We start from the raw sequence: 18,997 nt of genomic DNA, 5'->3' as shown, positions 1-18,997 counted from the left end.
CAACAATATGAATGGATCTTATGAACATAATATTGAGGAAAAGAAGTCATGCTCTACAGGGGTATATACATTATGATTATCTAAGGAGTGCAGAGATAGGCAAACCTATTTTATTCTGTTAGAAGTCAGCAAAGGCACATGAGGGGGCTTCTCAGGCCCTGGTCATGTTCTGTTTCTTGATTTGTGTTGCAGTTTCATGCTGTGTTGGCATTTTTGTGTGTCTCTGTCAGGGGGGTGGGAAGGCCAAGTAATAATACTTGCCCAGTGAGTTAGCTTGTGCAAGCCCTGGGTATTTGCCTCTCAGTTCTGCATGTTGTATGCAAAGGAGACAGTGACTTTTTTTTACTTACATTGTATTGGTTCATTTTTCAAACACTGCTCCGGGGAATGAATATGAATGTTTATCAGATCCTAATAACTGTTTGTGAGCAAAGACTTCTATTCAAGTGAATTTAGAAAATGTTGCCCACGCTGCCCCTTTCTCTGAGGTTCTCAGTATATGTTAGCACAATTAAGGTTCTGAAAAGATCTTCAATGAAGAATCTTCACTTAAGTTGTATAATGAAGCCTGTCCTCAATTTATTTGACAGCAGGGACACTTTTTTAAACAGGGTACCTTTTGCTATACTGGAATATGAACTTTGGGAAATATTTTTCCTTTTTTATTCCTTTGAGGAGGACCTACTATTTCTGTTTCCTGAGAATGTTGAGCATGAGAATACTTTAGCCTTTAAAAATGGAGATATATTTTATATCTTGAATTTTGGTGGAGACTGGGTAGCATACGATAAATCAACTTGAAAGGATTGAAACAGGGTGATCAAGGAGTTATGCATTAGGTTCCATGAATCTAGACTAGGGAATGTTCCCAGAGGGCTGGAAGGAAGAGTATAAAATACAAGAAGGGCTCCTATTCCTGCACAGCACTCCCTGGGAGCCACTGAGAAAGACAGGATATTAATTTGGCAGGATAGTTTTCAAGCTGGCAGGCGTTTTCTTTTGATGAAGATTATTTCTTCCATAGAGACCAGATTTGCTTTTTTTCATGCTTGTTTTAGTCCTTTTTTAAAAAGTGTTGCTCATTTGAACTCTTAGTTAAAAACGATTTTGTACTAGGTCCTTACTAGGAAAACATACAAGTCCACATGAACACATAAATATGCACAAAGACATCAACATATTTTTAGTTTACTCTTAGTGAAATGAAAATGCATCTTAGGAAACCAGTGTTGGTTTTTTTTTTTTTTTTAATCCTTTTGAGACCAGCGCTCTGTGAAACTAAAATATGTCCGGTATGTAAAAGGGAAATCTAAATACAATAGATGTTGATTCCTCTCTATAAATAACAGTTGGGAAATTTTACATTTGGCAGACAGAGCTGGTGCTAAGGAACATAATTTACAATAAGTTACAGAAAAAGCAGCTGTTTCAAAAGAGGTTTGGGATGTAAAGTTTGGAATACTTGGGAATTATCTGCAGTTTAATTTCAGAAAAACGCAAAAAAATTACCAATAGTCTAGTGCCTAAAATAAAATGCGTTGCCACAAGCAGATGCTGTACCCTGCTGGGCTCTCACTGCCTGGAGTTCTGCTCCACGGGGGCTATGTCATTCTGGTGTGATGGACCATTCCTCAACACCTAGTCCTGGATGGAAGGGGAGGAGATATGTGACATAGACACCTATGTGTGTCGTTTCTGGGCTTTTTCTTTTTTTTCTTTCTTTCTTTTTCTTTTTTTTTTTTTTTTTTTGAGACAAGTTCTCACTCTGTCTTCCAGGCTGGTGTGCAGTGGCACCATCACAGCTCACCTCAGCCTTGACCTCCCAGGCTCAAGTGACCCTCCCACCTCAGCCTCCTGAATAGCTGGGATTATAGATGACACTGCCATGCCCGGCTAATTTTTCTATTTTTTGTAGAGACGGGGTTTTGAACACCTGGGCTCAAGCAATCCACCTGCCTCGGCCTCCCGAAGTGTTATGATTACAGGCATGAGCCACTGTGCCCAATCTTTGTTCATCAACACAGTCTTCCTATGGCTTACCATCCCTTGTTATAAAAATCTAAAACATAGTGGCAATTTATCCACCAACACAGCTGTGATACTTTTCTTTCAGTATGCCAATTCATTATTTAATTTGAAGACTTAACTGTACATATGCTGAGCTTTAGCTCTGTGCTGCATGCGGTACTAGACCCTAAGGAGAGGCTGCAGTGCTGTGTTGGCTCCTGGGACTTCCAATCAGGGAAAAGCATGGGTGGGGACCTAGGGCTGTCACTGAGAAGGCAGTTTTGCTGGAGACACAGGAGCAGCCAGGAGGGGAGGCTCAACTAAAAATGGCCCAAGAGGTTCTAGCTGGATTTGTAATTTGTAAGCCACAGCCTTATCATCTGTTCAGCGCTAAGTGAAAGCACCTCTCCTGGGCTACAGTGTGCTGGCAACTAGGGCAACAGCAGGCGCCAAACACAGCCTCTGCATTGCAGGAGATTTTTTAAGGGATGGAAGATGGCTCTTCCCCAATCAAGATTGAGTTTTTGTTAAATGTGCTAGGCCATTCTGATACTATATGTGTTAGTCCATTCATGCTACTATAACAAAATACCACAGACTGGGTAATTTATAAACATCAGAAATGTATTTTCTCACAGTTCTAGTGACCAGGAAGTCCAACATAAAGGCACTTGCAGATTTGGTGTTTGGAGGGGGCCTGTTCAATTGATGGTGTCTTGTCATGGTAGCATCCTCACACAGTGGGCAGGGGAGGGATGGAAAGGATGAACAGCTCCCTCCCATCTCTTTCCTAGGATCACTAAATCCCACTCATGAGGGCAGACCTCATGACTTAATCACCTCCTGAAGGCTTCACCTCTTAACACTATCACATTGTTGATTAAGTTTCAACGTACGAATTTCAGGGGGACACCAATATTCAGATCATAGCATTGTGCATCAGCACCAGTGAGCAGGGTGGACATACTCATGGAGTCTAGATGGTATAAACAACAAAAAAAACCCTTCACAATGTGAACCCTCTGCTCTGACATCAAATGATCACAGAAAAATTCAGTTAAGCCATGTTTATCAACTGTCCATGAGGCAAGAAAAGCATTATATCCTGTAGTAATTTCAAAACGAATCATTTTTAACCAGAGCATCCTTTAACTGAAACCATGCAAAATCAACACAATGTAACATATCAGTAATTAACTATCAGCCATATGACTTGGACTAATAGTCTGAGTCTCATTTTTTATATTTATATAATTTTTCTGCCTGCATCATATTTCTTATATAGCGTATAAATATAAAAAATAAGTAGCATGTAAATATGAAAATTAAGTACAATCAATGTTAATTAATTAAGATTAACCCATTCTCCTACTTACTAATGAAGTTAAATTTATGGGAGGTTACTTGCATTGAGTAATTATAATAGTAGAATCCATTTGTATACATGTATAAATTTTATACATTCTCTTAAGTAATTCATATTTTCATCCACCAGGTAGTCATGAGTGATATATTTTCCCAAGATTCTTAGAATGTATAAATTTTATACATTCTCTTAAGTAATTCATATTTTCATCCACCAGGTAGTCATGAGTGATATAATTTTCCCAAGATTCTTAGTAGTTATTGGGCTTCAAGTCTATAAAATTAAAGTAAATGTTTAATGAAAATGAAAATACAGGCCCGGTGTGGTGGCTCACACCTGTGATACCAGCACTTTGGGAGGCCAAAGTGGGTGGATCACTTGAGGTTAGGAGTTTGAGACTAGCCTGGTCAATAGGGTAAAACCCCGTCTCTGCTAAAAATACAAAAATTAGTCAGGCTTGGTGGTGCACGTCTGTAGTCCCAGCTACTCGGGAGGCTGAGGCACAAGAATCACTTGAACCCAGAAGGTGGAGGCTGCAGTGAGCTGAGATTACACTACTGCACTCCAGCCTGAGTGAAAGAGCAAGATTCTACCTCAAAAAAAAAAAATGAAAATATAACACATCACAACTTGTGAGAGACAGGTAAAGCAGTGCTAAAAGGAAAATGTATGGGATGAAATGCTCACATTAGAAAAGAGAAAAAATTCCTAAATCAATAATTAAGTTCCTACCCGAAGAAACTTGAAAAAGCAAAGCAAAATAAACCAAAAGCAATGGAAAGAAAAAATAGTAAAGATGAGAACAAAAATCAGTAAAATTGAAGACAAAAAAATCACTCAAGAAAATCAATGAAACCAGAAGCTTATTGGTTCTTTGAAAAGATCGACAATTAAACACATAGCAGCACAAAGGAAGAAAAGAAAGAAGACATGAATTACTAAAATCAGTAATAAAACAGGAGCTATGATTACAGGTCCATCAGACATTAAAAGGAAAACAAAGGAATATTATCAGCAACTCTACGCACATAAATTTAACAAGTAAGATGATGTCGATAAAGTCCTCAAAAAATGCAGACTACCTCAATTCACTCAATATGAAATAATTCACTTGAGAACTATTAAGAAAATTGGATTGATAATTTTTTAAAAACTCAAACTCAAGAAGAATACCAAACATTGAAAGAAGAATTAATTAGTATCCCTGAATCTCATCCAATAATTTCCCAACTCATTCTATGAAGTTATTATTATCCTGATACCAAAACCAAAGACAGTGAAAAAAATACAGGCCAATATTTTGCATGAATACTGCCACAAAATTTCTTTTAAAATATTGATAAAAGGAATACTTCAATATAGAAGAAGAATTGCATGCCAAGACCACGGGGAGTTTATTCCAGATATGCCAAAGTTGGCTTAGTTCTCAAACACTGATCAATAGAGTTTCCAGTTTGGCATGTAGAAGCTTGGAAGTTGCAACTCTATCCTAAACACAAGTAAAACTCTGAACAAACTAAAAAATCAACAACTCTTCTTGGATCCCTCAGAGGTAACAGGACAAACTGTTACTCTCCAAATTGAAGAGATCTACAGGCAAATACAGAAAATCACAACTTACCTGAGCAGAAAGCTCCATGGCAACCAGTATTGGGTTAAGACAATGTAAACTGTAATTGAGGAAAACCTAACCAGTAACTGATGAATTGCTGGAAGCCTGCTGGACAAAATTGAAAGTAAAAAACTCCACAGGGATCCAGTCATAGGGTCACAGTTCCCACACTTTGAGTTTAACTGCCAGGAGCTCAACAAGGTTCTCACAGTGAATATTAGAGAAAAATTCGCTCATACTTCTTGCAGCGGGAGGGGAAAAGTAGCCATTTGAAACACTCCAGAGCATTGTGTTCTTCTCAGTTCTCAGGAGAACTGTTTAACCAGAACTTAACCTGCTAGGGTCTTACCAGAGCCTAACTGATCTGGGGGAAGAGAAATACCCAACTTCAGCCCACTATAGCCTTCCTGTACAACTATTATATATGCTTTATATATATATGTGTGTGTGTGTGTATATATGTGTGTGTGTATGTGTATGTATGCTTTATACATGTGTGTGTATATATGTATGCTTTATATATATGTGTGTGTGTATATATACACACACAAACACACAGATATCATAAGCATACATAAATACATTGTTGCTATTATTATGAACTGTTATCTTTTAAATCAATTAAGAAAAAAATCAAAGTTTTTTTTTTTTTTTTTTTTTTTAAAGCTTCACTTGTTCTTTCTGTGATGTTACTTCTTTCTTTATTTAGATCTGGGTTTCTTACCCATACGATTTTCTTTCCTGCTAAAGAACTTTGAAATTTCTGGTAAGGCTGGTCTACTAACAATAAATCCTTCAATATTTGTTTGTCTGACAAAGTTTTTATTATTCCTTGACTTTTGAAAGATAATTCTGCAGGTTACAAAATTCTAGACTGGTGATTTTTTTCTTACAACACATTACAGATGTATATACATACACACATATCATAAGCATACACACACATACACCCCCATATACATATAACCTATGTAAGCTTATGTATAACAGAAATGAATGATAGCAGTGGGACAATGGATAAAAAGAATTGGGTTTATTTTGTTATTGTAAGATACTCTCATTACCCACAAAGTGGTTTAGTGTTAGTTGAAAGCTGACTTATATTAGTTGTATCCTGTAAAGTCTAAGGCAATCCCTATAAAAAGTAAAAAAGGAAATATAGCATGTATGCTAAGAAAGAAGAAATCATAAAGAAAGAAGAATCATAAAGTGCTAAATTAAAACCACAAAAAGCGTAAAAAAGTCTAGGGCAACCCCTATAAAAAGTAAAAAACGAAATATAGCATGTATGCCAAGAAAGAAGAAATCATAAAGAATCATAAAGTGCTAAATTAAAACCACAAAAAGCATAAAAAAAAGTTGAAGACAAAAATAGGAACAAAGAACAAATGCAACAAATAGAAAATAGTGAGAAATATAGCAGATATTAATCAAACTATATTAATAGTCGCTTTGAATATAAATGGGCTAAATACACCAAGAGACAGATATTCAAAGGGGATCAAAAACAATACACCACTATTTGTTGTCTACAAGAAATCAGACACATAGACTATCTCCCCTGATCCACAAAAGATATGTTCTACAACCCCCAGTGGATCCCTGAAACTTTAGATAGTATTGAATCCTATACATACTATGTTTTCTCCTTATAATGGTGAGTAGCATACACACCAAGAATATACTAGACAACGGGCTGATTTATGTAACAGGAAGGATGACATGAGATGGCGTGAATGTTCATCATGCTATTTAGAGCAGTGCAAAAAAAATAAAGTTTAGGAGTTTTTTATTTCTGGAATTTTCCATTTAATATTTTTGGATTGCAGTTGACTATAGGTAACTGAAACCATGGAAAGCAAAACTATGGATAAAAAGGGACTACTGTATAGCTTCAAAGTAAATGGATCGATAAAGTTACACCATGTTAAGACTAATCAAAAGAAAGCAGAAGTAGCTATATTAATTTCTGGCAGAGCAGACTTCAGAACAAGGAAAGTTATCAGCCAGAGGGAGGTATTATGTAATGATAAATGAGTCAATTCTTCAAGAAGACACACAGGTCTCCAATATGCATTTGCCTGAAAACAGTATCAAACACATGAGGCAAAATCTGATAGAACTGCAAGAAGAAACAGGTTAATCCACTTTTATACTTGGATATTTCCACACCCCTCTACCAGAAATGTATAGATTCGGGAAGCTGAAAAATCAGTAAGGACATAGTTGACCTGAAAAGTACCATGAGTCAAGTGGATATAATTAACATCTATTGACATCAATCTATTGATGACATCATCTGTTGATGACTACTTCATCAACAATAGCATAATACACATTCTTCTCAAAATGATATGGAACCCTCACTAAGACAGACCACATTCTGGGTCATAAAATACCTTAACAAATTTTGAAAAATGGAAATCATACAATATCTGTTCTCAGACTACAAGGGAATTAAATGAGATATAAGTAATAGAAAGATACTTGGAAAGTCCCCAAATACTTGAATGTTAAACAGCACACTTATAAATAACACATGGAGCCCAGAAGTCTCAAGAGAAGTTTAAAAATATTTTAAACTAAATAAAAATGAAAACCCCAATATGTGTGGGATAGAGTGAAAGCAGGACTTATAGGGACATTTGTAGTATTGAATGCATAAAGTAGAAAAGAAGAAATCTAAAATCAGTAATCTAAGCTTCCACCTTTAGAAACTAGAAAAAGAAGAGCAAATTAATTTCAAAGTAGGCCGAAGAAAAGAAATGGAGCAGTAATCAATTAATTTGAAAACAGGAAAACAATAGAGAAAACTGATTAAAACAAGAGCTTGTTCATTGAAAAGATTAATAAACGTTCTAAGTATCTCACCAAGCTAAGAACAAAAAAGAGGATGCAAATTGCTGATATAAGAAATAAAACAGAGGACATCATTACAGATCCCATGGACATTAAAGGGATAATTTAGAAAATACTACAAACAACCCTATTCCTGCAAGTTTAATAATCTAGATGAAATGAACCAATTCCTTGAAAGACACAATCTGCCAACGCTCACACAAAATGAAATAGATACTCCAAATAGGTCTACATATATAAAAGAGATATAATCAATAATTATCATCCTTCCAAAACAGGAAGCACCAGGCCCAGATGGGATCACTGGTGAATTATATCAAACATTTAAGAAAGAAATGATACCAATATTTTACAGTTTCTTTCAGCATTACCCTATTACCAAACCAGACATAGACACTACAAGAAAGGAAAACTGAAGACCAATATTTCTTAAGAAAATAGATACAAAAATCCTCAACAAACTATTAGCAAATTGAACCCAACAATGTGTAAGAATAATTATATATCACAACTACATGGGATTTATCCCAGGTATGCCATAATTCATCACATCAGCAGGCTAAAGAAGAAAAATCACATGATGATATCAGTAGATGCAGAAAAAAAGACCTGAGAAAATCCAACACCCTTTTATGATAAGGTAAACTAGGAATAGCAGAGAACTTCATCAACTTGATAGACTATTTACAAAAATCCTACAACATCGTACTTACTGTTGAGAAACTCAAAGCTTTCCCACCAGGATTAGGAACAAAATAAGGATATCTCCTCTCATCATTTCCTTTCAACATCATAGTGAAGTCCCAACTACTGCAATAAGACAAGAAAAAGAAATAAAACATACACTGATAGGGAAGGAAGAAATAAAACTGTCTTTGTTTGCAGATGACTTGATGGTCTGTGTAGAAAATCCAAAACAATCAAGAAAAAAAACTTCAGGAACTAATAAGCAAGATTGAAATGTACAAGGTTAATAGACAAAATTCAATCATTTTCCTATATACTAGCAAATGACAACTGTAATTTGAAATTAAATACATAATACACTTATATTACTACCCCCAAAATGAAATATTTAGGTATAAAATTAGCAAAATATGCATAAGATCTATATGAGGAAAACTATAAAATTCTGATATAAAAAAATCATAGAACTATACAAATAGAGAGTGTTTCAAGTTCATGGACAGAAAGACTCAGCATGATCAAGATCTGTTGTTGAGCAATAGATTCAACACAATCCCAAACAAAATCCCAGGAAGCAATTTTGTAGATATCAAAACTGATCCTTTTTTATCTGGAGGGGCAAAAGACGTAGAATAGCCAACACAATATTGAAAGAGAAAAACATAGCTGAACTTAATATAAAGCAACAGTAATCAAGACAGTATTGTACTGGCCAAAGAATAGACACATTGATCAATGGAACAGAATAGAAAGCCCAGAAATAGACTTAGATAAATATCATGAACACTGTTTGCTAACAGAGTAAACATAATACAATGGAGCAATGATAGTTTTTTCAATGAATGTTCCTGGAACAACTGAGCATCCACATGTGAAAAAGTAAATCTAGACATAGACTTTACACCCTTCATAAAAATTAACTCAAAATAGATTATATACCTACATATAAATCACAGAACCATAAAACTCATAGAAGATAACACGGGAGAAAGTTTAGATAGCTTTGGGTTTGGTGATGAATTTTTAGATACAACATCAGTAACACAAATAATAAAGAAAGAATTGATGGGCTGGCCTCCATTAAAATTAAAAATGTTTGCTCTCTGAAAGATGTTGTCAAAAGAATGAAAGGCAAACCACAGACTGGAAGAAAACATTTGCAAAACACATATGAAAAAACTGTTGTCCTAAATATACAAACAATTTTCGAATAGAATAAAGAGGGAAGAATCATTCCACCCCATTTAAAATGTATTGTGAAGACAACAGACACATAGATCAGTGGAACGGGGGAACACAGAAACAGACCCGCAACAGTATAGCAAATTTATTTTTGACAAAGGTGCAAAAGTAACTCAATGAAAGGATAGTTTTTGTTTGTTTGTTTGTTTGTTTGTTTTAACAAATGACACTGTAACAATTGGATATCCATAGACAAAAAAAAAAAAGAATCTCAAACCTAAACTTAACACCCTATGAAAAATTATCTCAGAATGGATCATAGATTTAAATGTAAACCATGAAAGTATAACATTCTTATAAAATAACAAGAGAAAAAGTTTAGGACGTACAGCTTCTTGATGAGTTGTTAGGACATCAAAAGCATGATCCATAAGATAGAAAATTGATGCATTTGACCTCATTGAAATACAAAATTTTTCCTTTGAAATATAAAAGTTTTATTTCATCAAAGACCCCTTTAAGATGATAGAAAGCTACAAGCTCAGATAAAATATTTGTAAACCACATATCTGATAAAGGAACAGTACCTGGAACATATAAGGAACACAACATTCAACAATGAAAACACCAAACAATTCAATTAGAAAATAGGCAAAATACATGAAGAGTCCTTTCACAGATGAGGATATAAAATGGCAAACACATGAAAAGATGATCATCACTTGCCACTAGGGAAATACAAATTAAAACTTGAGATATCACTATACATCAATATAATGGCTAAAACAAAAACTTGTGACAAGATCAAATGCTGGTAAAGATGTGAGTAAACTGGATTAGTGGTTGGACTGTAAATTTTATAGACATTCTGGAAAACAGTTTGGTAGTTTCTTATAAAACTAAATACACAGTTACCACACAATCTGGCAATTCTGGTAGTTATGTGTATTTCTCCTATGCTTTCAATTAGGAGAAAGACTATGTTCACAGAAAATATTCAACGTTATTTATAACAGCTCAAAACTGGAAAAAAAAATGCCACTCAGCTGTTAAATTATTAAACTGTGGTACATCCATACCACGGAATTCAACTTACCTGTTAAAAGGAATGAACTATTGATACTCACCACAACTTGGATAGATCTCAAAGGCTTTATGCTGAGTTTTAAAAGCCAATCCCAAAGCCCACTTTTGATACTATATGATTCCACTTATATAGTATTCTTTTAATAATAAAAGAGTAGATATGGAGAATATTATCAGCCCTGAGGGGTTAAAGATGGTGGGGCAAGAGAAGATGCAGTGTGACTATATAGGGTGGCAGAAGGAGGTCTTTGTGGTGATGGAACAATTCTGTGTCTTGATTAGGTGGTGATTACACAAAGTTGTATATACAATCAAATAACATAGATTTTTTGCACCTATTATTGAAGCGGCTACCATTGTCTGGGGTACATACCCGGGGTTTGTGGTCTCGCTCCAGGAAAATTTAGGACAGGGACACACAAGGAGTTTAGGAGCGGAGGTTTAATAGGCAGAAGAAAGTAAAAGGAGAACAGCTCTCTCTCTAGTGAGAGAGAAGGGACTTCTGAAAGGAAAGACTGGCTGGTGGCAGATGCGCTGGATTTTATACTCCACCTTAAGGAGGCAGTGTCTCATTTATGTAGGTCTCACAGATTGGTTCGATCAGATGTGACGTTTACATAGCATGGGGGAAGGCTGGTTGCCCCCCCAATCTTATTTTGTAAATGAACTCTCCCCTTGGCGGTTGCCATCTTGTCTGCTCCTTACTATACACGTGGCTGGCAGAGTAGGGAAGATGGTGCCGCCATCTTGAACATGTCTAGTCCATAGTTCCTGCTGGTATTCTCTCTTATAAGCTCCCAGCTTGTTTGTCTACGTCTGCAGTGCGACTTTTCAGGCTGCTCTTCCTTAGAAAATGATTTGAGGCTGCTTTGCATTAAAAAGAAAAGCTTTACCGAGGACTCCCATACCCTATCTGCCTAAGTGATTTATTCTTCACTGCTATATCATTCTATAATCATGTAAGCTGTAACTTTGGGAAAACTGAGTGAAGGGTGCATAGGACCTCCTACTCCCTTCGCAACTTCCAGGTTTGATTTCAAAATAAAACAAATTTTTAAAAAGTAGTATGTTTTTATAAAGAAAATAAATGCACATGCATGTAGGTACACATGTTCAGAGGGACTTGGTTGAAAGAATCTCACAATTTGATTATTAGGAATGCTGCTTATAGGACAAAGGCTTTAAAAATTTCAGGAATTAAAATCTGTTTTAAAAATCCAAATTTACATTTTGGTTAAATTTTCATAACTTACCACTTTTATGTGGTTTTGATTCAAAAAGAATTTACCTACTACAAGAGCAGTAACTTTACATCATAACTAAATATTTGAAGCAGGAAAAAATAGCAACATAGCATACATTAATTTTTTTTTTTTTTTTTTTTTGAGATGGAGTCTCACTCTGTCACCCAGGTTGGAGTGCAGTGGCACAATCTCAGCTCACTGCAACCTCCGCTCCCTGGGATCAAGCGATTCGCCTGCCTCAGCCTCCCAAGTAGCTTGGATTATAGGCACCTGCCACTGCACTTGGCTAATTTTTGTATTTTTAGTAGAGATGGGATTTCACCATCTTGGCCAAGCTGGTCTTGAACTTCTGACCTCGTGATCCACCCACCTCAGCCTCTCAAAGTGCTGGGATTACAGGCGTGAGCCATCGTGCCAGGCTGGCATATATTAATTCTAATTGTTATCTGAATAATCCCCTCCTTAAGCTAAAAATCACTTTAGATGAAGAAAGCTTATTTTAGGAATTTTTAAGGGTCCACATTTACACAGCTTATTTGAAACACAAATTGACCTTCCATCACCTCAATTGTACTGTGTTAAGACAGAAGCAGCGTATTCAACATGGGCAGTTCTATGATGTATTAGAAAAAGGGGTGTAAAAGATAGTACTTATCATGAGAGTAAATGATAGCTATGGAAAGGGACCATTCATCACTCAGCCATCTCCACCACAGCAGCCACTGCTACAGCAGTGCCACTGCTTTTACTCACGCTGTCAAACAACCAGGACAATAGTTCTTCAAAGTCATCAGGGACTAAATAAACAAAAAGGAAGCAAATTTTGGTAAATATTCATTTTTTACATTCGAAACATAGCATGTCCTCAAGTTTACATTCCCTCTTAGAATTTCATTGATAATATATTTTAATTTGAGGTAAACCTTAATTTCTGTCATTTAAAAAAGGGTTTTGTTTGTGTGCATTGTACTTTGTGTTTTTGTAAACTACAATACAATAGAAAACTCTACAATGAGAGAATTACTGTCTAATGGAGATGTCAGAGGTGTTTGAACCAGAGCCACTCCATCTTGAATAGGGGCTGGGTAAAATGAGGCTGAGACCTACTGGGCTGCATTCCCAGATGGTTAAGGCATTCTAAGTCACGATGAGATGGGACGTTGGCACAAGAAACAGGTCGGCGCAAGAAACAGGTCATAAAGACCTTGCTGATAAAGCAGGCTGCAGTAAAGAAGCCAGCTAAAACCCACCAAAACCAAGATGGCCATGAGAGTGACCGCTAGTCATCCTCACTGCTACACTCCCACCAGCACCATGACAGTTTACAAATGCCATGTCAACATCAGGAAGTTACCTTATATGGTCTAAAACGGGGAGCTACCCTCTGTTCTGGGAATTGCCCACCCCTTTCCCAGAAAACTCATAAATAATTGACCCCTTGTTTAGCATATAATCAAGAAATAACCATAAAAATGGGCAGCCAGCAGCCCTTGGGGCTGCTTTGTCTAAGTGGAGTAGCCATTCTTTATGTCACTGGCATCTGTGTGAAGAGACCACCAAACAGGCTTTGTGTGAGCAACAAGGCTGTTTATTTCACCTGGGTGCAGGTGGGCTGAGTCCGAAAAGACAGTCAGCAAAGGGAGATAGGGGTGGGGCTGTTTTATAGGATTTGGGTAGGTAAAGGAAAATTACAGTCAAAGGGGGTTGTTCTCTGGCTGGCAGGGGTGGGGGTCACAAGGTGCTCAGTGGGGGAGCTTTTGAGCCAGAAAAAGGAATTTCACGAGGTAATGTCATCAGTTAGGGCAGGAACAGGCCATTTTCACTTCTTTTGTGGTGGAATGTCATCAGTTAAGGCAGGAACTTGCCATATGGATGTGTATGTGCACATCACGGGGGATATGATGGCTTAGCTTTGTCTTAGAGGCCTGTCACTTTATTCCTTCACTTTCTTAATAAACTTGCTTTCACTTTACTCTATGGACTCACCCTAAATTCCTTCTTGCATGAGATCCAAAAACCCTCACTTGGGGTGTGGATCAGGACCCCTTTCCAGTAACAGGGTAACTAGTTAAAATAATAATAAGGACAAAAAATTCAAAAAAGAACAAAGAGCTAAAGAATATAGTAAATATTAACTGTCAAAAAAATTTAATAAATCATACTATGATAAAATTCTTATCAAGAAGAATTTTTTTTTAATCACAGCCATGGGGGACAAACATCTGAAGTCCAGATGCTTGTGTCGCCTTCACCCCAAGTTTAGTTTGGACGTTGTGACTGAAGCAAGGGAAACCAGAATCAATGTTTCTTCTCATTAGTCATTTAGCAACGATAAAGAGATAAATCTCTAGATAACTATATTTGAAAGTGTATAAAACCAACTTTCTTATGTGAAACAGCTTGTAAATTGTTGCTTTCTGCCTCTAGGATTGTGTGTTTTAAGTCATTTTAACACTTGAGGTTTTCGTTGGCTTTTCGTTTTTCCATATGAATATAGGCTTTAGTAATAAATTCCAATAATTTTTATATCTCTTTCTTGCCTGAAGCATATGATTAAAAAAAAGTGCTAAGCATTTATATGTTTCCTAAATGCAGGAGGACCAGTTTCAATTGACCCATCAATAGAGTCCATGTTGAATAAACAACGGTGAACGCACACAATGGAGTCATAAAGAACAAGTACTGAGTCTGTGTATGGATGTGGAGTAATAAGCTGGGACATGCTTTTAGGTGAAAAAAAGCAAAGTACATAGCATTAAGAAGTATGTTACCTTTTGTGAAAGAAAAATGAGGAAATAATTTGCTTATTCTTTTTTTTTTCTTTTGAGACGGAATCTCGCTCTGTCACCCAGGCTGGAGTGCAGTGGCCGGATCTCAGCTCACTGCAAGCTCCGCCTCTCGGGTTTACGCCATTCTCCTGCCTCAGCCTCCCAAGTAGCTGGGACTACGGGCGCCCGCCACCTCGCCCGGCTAGTTTTTTGTATTTTTTAGTAGAGACGGTGTTTCACCGTGTTAGCCAGGATGGTCTCGATCTCCTGACCTCGTGATCCGCTCATCTCGGCCTCCCAAAGTGCTGGGATTACAGGCTTGAGCCACCGCGCCCGGCCAATTTGCTTATTCTTTAAAAAAGTTACACTAAAAGGATAAATTAGAAATCACTGAAAATGATGGACATAATGGCTGGAGGTGGGAGGTAACAGAGGAAGTGGAGAGGATAAATGGGAACAGATGACCTAATTCTGTTTGCCCGTGATAATACAACCACACAGAGAAGAGATAAGTGACTTTTGAGCAAAATATGTTGACTATAAGAAGTGCAAAATATATATTACTAGGAATGACATTTGCATTGTAATTTTTAAATTACATAATAGTAGGATAAAAATAGAATATATTAAGGATTTTAATAAACAAGAGTCTGTCAACAAAAAGAGTCAAACTCTGTAAAATATTTAAAGAGATTTATTCGGAGCCAAATATGAGTGACCATGGTCCATGACACAGTCCCAGGAGAATCTAAGAATGTGTGCCCAAGGTGATTGGGACACAGCTTGGCTTTATACATTTTAGGGAGACATAAGACATCAATCAATACATGTAATGTATATATTGGTTTGGTCCTGAAAGGCGGGACTACTCAAAACTAAGGGTGGAGATGGGGGCCACTTCCTAGTCATACGTGTATTCAAAGATGTTCTGATTGACAATTGCTTGAAAGAACTATTATATAAAGACCTGGAATCAATAGAAAGGAATGTCTGGGTTAAGATAAGTGGTTGTGGAGATCATAGTTTTGTCATGCAGGTGAAGCCTCCAGTAGCAGGCTTCAGTGCTCTTAGCAGACCTATAAAGGTGCCAGACTCTTCATTAATTCTTTCCTGGATGAGGGAAAAGACCTGGAAAGGGAAGGGGATTCTCTACGGAATGCAGATTTTCCCCACAAAAGACAGTCTCTCAGGGCCATTTCAAAATATGTCAAAGAAATATATTTTGGAATAAAATACATCTATTTCTTTCAGGGACCACTGTCTGTCATGTGATGCCACTACTAGAGTCAAGCTGGAATTTGGTGTCTTATTGCTACAAAAAGTCTGTTTTGTCAGTTTTAAGATCTCTATTTTAATGGTAAAGCTGGTCAGCTGTGCCTGAATTCCAAAAGGAGGAGGTTGTAATGAGGCATGTCCAATGCCTAAACCTCATCATGATCTGAGATAGGTTTTCAGGCTAACTTTGGAATGCCCTTGTCCACAAGGAGGGGTCCATTCAATTGGTGAGGGACTTAGAATTTTATTTTTGATTTACAAGACTTAGTGTAAAATGAGATATATAATTAAAATCTAAATACAATAGGATGAGCAAAATAAGTAAATACATTAAATTTAAAGTGTTTCATTGTATGAGAAAAGCTATACAGACACAAATCTAAGAGGAAAATTTTTGAATTATAATTAATATGAATTTATAATTTTTAAAAATGTATGCATATGTGTTTTTATGTGTTCCTATCTGTGCCCCCCAGGAAGGCCTAGAAGTGCCACCCCAGTATACTACATGTGATAACCAGGTCTTTGTTCTAAATATATTCTCCACCAAAAGGAAGAGAGAAGGTTAATTACAGATATGGGCAAGATGAGCTGAAGATATCTTCTTAGTTTAGAAATGAAAGAGGCTTTTAATGATTAAAGGAGTGTGTCAAAAAAGACATGAGAGTTAGCTTGATGTCCAGATCTCCCATTAGCCAAATTTTGGACAATTTAAACATCAAAAAGAATAAAGACTTCAGTGTGTTGCAAAAGACTGAAAAATAAAGATTTTATATTCTACAGTAAAATGCAAAATGAAGAGTTAACTTTAGAATGATAAAAGCTCATTACAAGTGACTATTGCCCTGACATAGAAAGACTAATTCAGGTAAAGACTTTTGCTAGCATTTGTAGAACAACAGGATAGGTGAAATATAATTATCCAGTTTAGCCCTCATGAGGCCCTGTGAGGTCTTATTATTCCCATTAAGGCACACGATAATTAATTTAATCAGTCCCAGATCACATAACTATTAAGTACCAGATTTTTAATCCAGATTTGTCTGGAGATGAGACCTGTCAGTATCTGTATCTAAGAATACAGGCCTTCTGGGCAATTATGGTGTGGCTTCTCTGTGCAAAGCACACTGACAGATATTAGGGTGAAATAAAAGCAGATTGTATTTTCAAATTTACCTCTGCAAAAAAAGACGATACAGAAAAGAAGGCATGCCAAAGAGAGCTCGAGCCAAATGTGACTAATTAGGGAAATTTTTACAACCTAGGCACCATCCGAATGGTCACTGTGGCACTGTTGGCCTTATGGACTAAGGAAAATGCATTGCAGAGCAAGGAAGGCAGCAAAGTGTGGAGGCCAGTTGTGTGGGGTGTGGTGGAGTGCAGAGAGGACTATAATATCCTTTTGGGGCCACTGGGTGGGGAGGGGTCTTGAATTTAAAGTCTTACAATTCACCAAAACTAATGGATATGTGACACTGGGCTCAGACATCATAAATCTGGTGTTTTCAGGTAATGCACATACTGGCCCCCTGGAAACACGGGACTGGCGCTCAAGCAAGAAAGTACAATTGGAACTATAATTTGGGAGTCATTGGCAGATGAATGATTGTTGGGTTCTCTGAAAGAGAAGAGTTCAAGGGCAGAATCTTAGGACAGTGTCTGAGCAGGGGACAAGAAGAAAAGAAAGTTCAGGCCTGGGTGTGGCAACTCATTCCTGTAATCCCAGCACTATGGGAGGCCAAGGCGGGAGGATCTCTTGAGCCCAGGAGTTTGAGACCAGCCTGGGCAACATAGAAAGACCTCATATCTCCAAAAAAAAAAATTTTTTTTTTAAAGTTAGTCAGGTGTGGTGGTGTGCTCCTCTGATCGGAGCTACTCAGGAGGCTAAGGTGGGAGGGTCCCTTGGGCCCAGGAGGTTGAAGCAGCTACAGTGAGCCGTGATCATGCCACTGCACTCCGGCCTGGGTGACAGAGCAAGACCCTGTCTCAAACACAAAACAAACAAAAAAGAAAACAGAGTTCAAGGAGGGAGAAGGGGGCACATGCGAGCAGGGAACCATGTGCAGAGCTGGGCATCCAGAGGCGCAGGCCCTCCACCTCCTGGGCGAACTCGAAAGCCACCACCACAGAACATGAGCTATTGTGCTTAGAATTATTCAAAGGCCAGCTGTTATTCTGGAGTTTGCTGGATTAATTCATTTTTTAAAATTTTGCAGATGGACCTTTTTCATCTCTTTGATGACTTCACACATTATAATTGAACACATTTTAGTTGTGAGCACATTATCAAACATATTAGAAGCAAAGAAGGGAGGAGAATGAGAATTTTGCAAACTGTTGAAGACAGAAGTTGAGGGCCAGGATGCAGTAATTACTAGTATTTGAATTTTGGAGGGAGGTGTAGAAGTAGAGCAGTTGCTCATAGTTGAATGAGGTCTGTAGGTATAAACCATAATAGAAAGCCATCAATCTTTAAAAAATAATGTGTTTTAACTAACATTGGAACTCTTTCTGATAGCCATCTCTCCATGTCCTTGATCTTAACATAAAGTGCAGATGTGACACATTTGTTGGCTGATATATTATGGCTGATATAGAATTGATTGAGAATTACAGAGATCCTCGATTCTCATGGAAGATTGTGAAAGATACACTCCTGCAGCACACTGAGATCGTGCTTCTCAAAGCGTATCCCCAAACAAGCCGCATCCACATCACCTGAGAACTTATCAAAGCAAATTCTCAGGCCCCAACCCAAACCTAGTGAGTCACAAACTCTGCAAACAGTGTTTTCAACAGCCCTCCAGGCCATTGCAATGTATGGGAAAGTTTGAAAAGCTGCCCTGGGAGGCCTGGAAAGTACACTGAATTTATGTCACTTCAAGCAGTTTGCTTGTTTTAGGATTATCTC

The 18,997-nt window shown here is 37.2% G+C and overlaps 1 protein-coding gene across 2 annotated transcripts in view; it reads left to right on the top strand.

Moving 5' to 3' along the window:
- VWC2 (von Willebrand factor C domain containing 2) overlaps positions 1–18,997 on the top strand; it is a 150,014-nt gene that overhangs the window by 120,110 nt on the left and 10,907 nt on the right. The window lies entirely within an intron of this gene.

Source organism: Theropithecus gelada, chromosome 3, assembly GCF_003255815.1.
Source record: "Theropithecus gelada isolate Dixy chromosome 3, Tgel_1.0, whole genome shotgun sequence".
NCBI classification, from domain to species: Eukaryota; Metazoa; Chordata; class Mammalia; order Primates; family Cercopithecidae; genus Theropithecus; species Theropithecus gelada.
The sequence above is the reverse complement of the archived record's forward strand: the minus strand, read 5'-3'. Positions and strand labels throughout refer to the sequence as shown.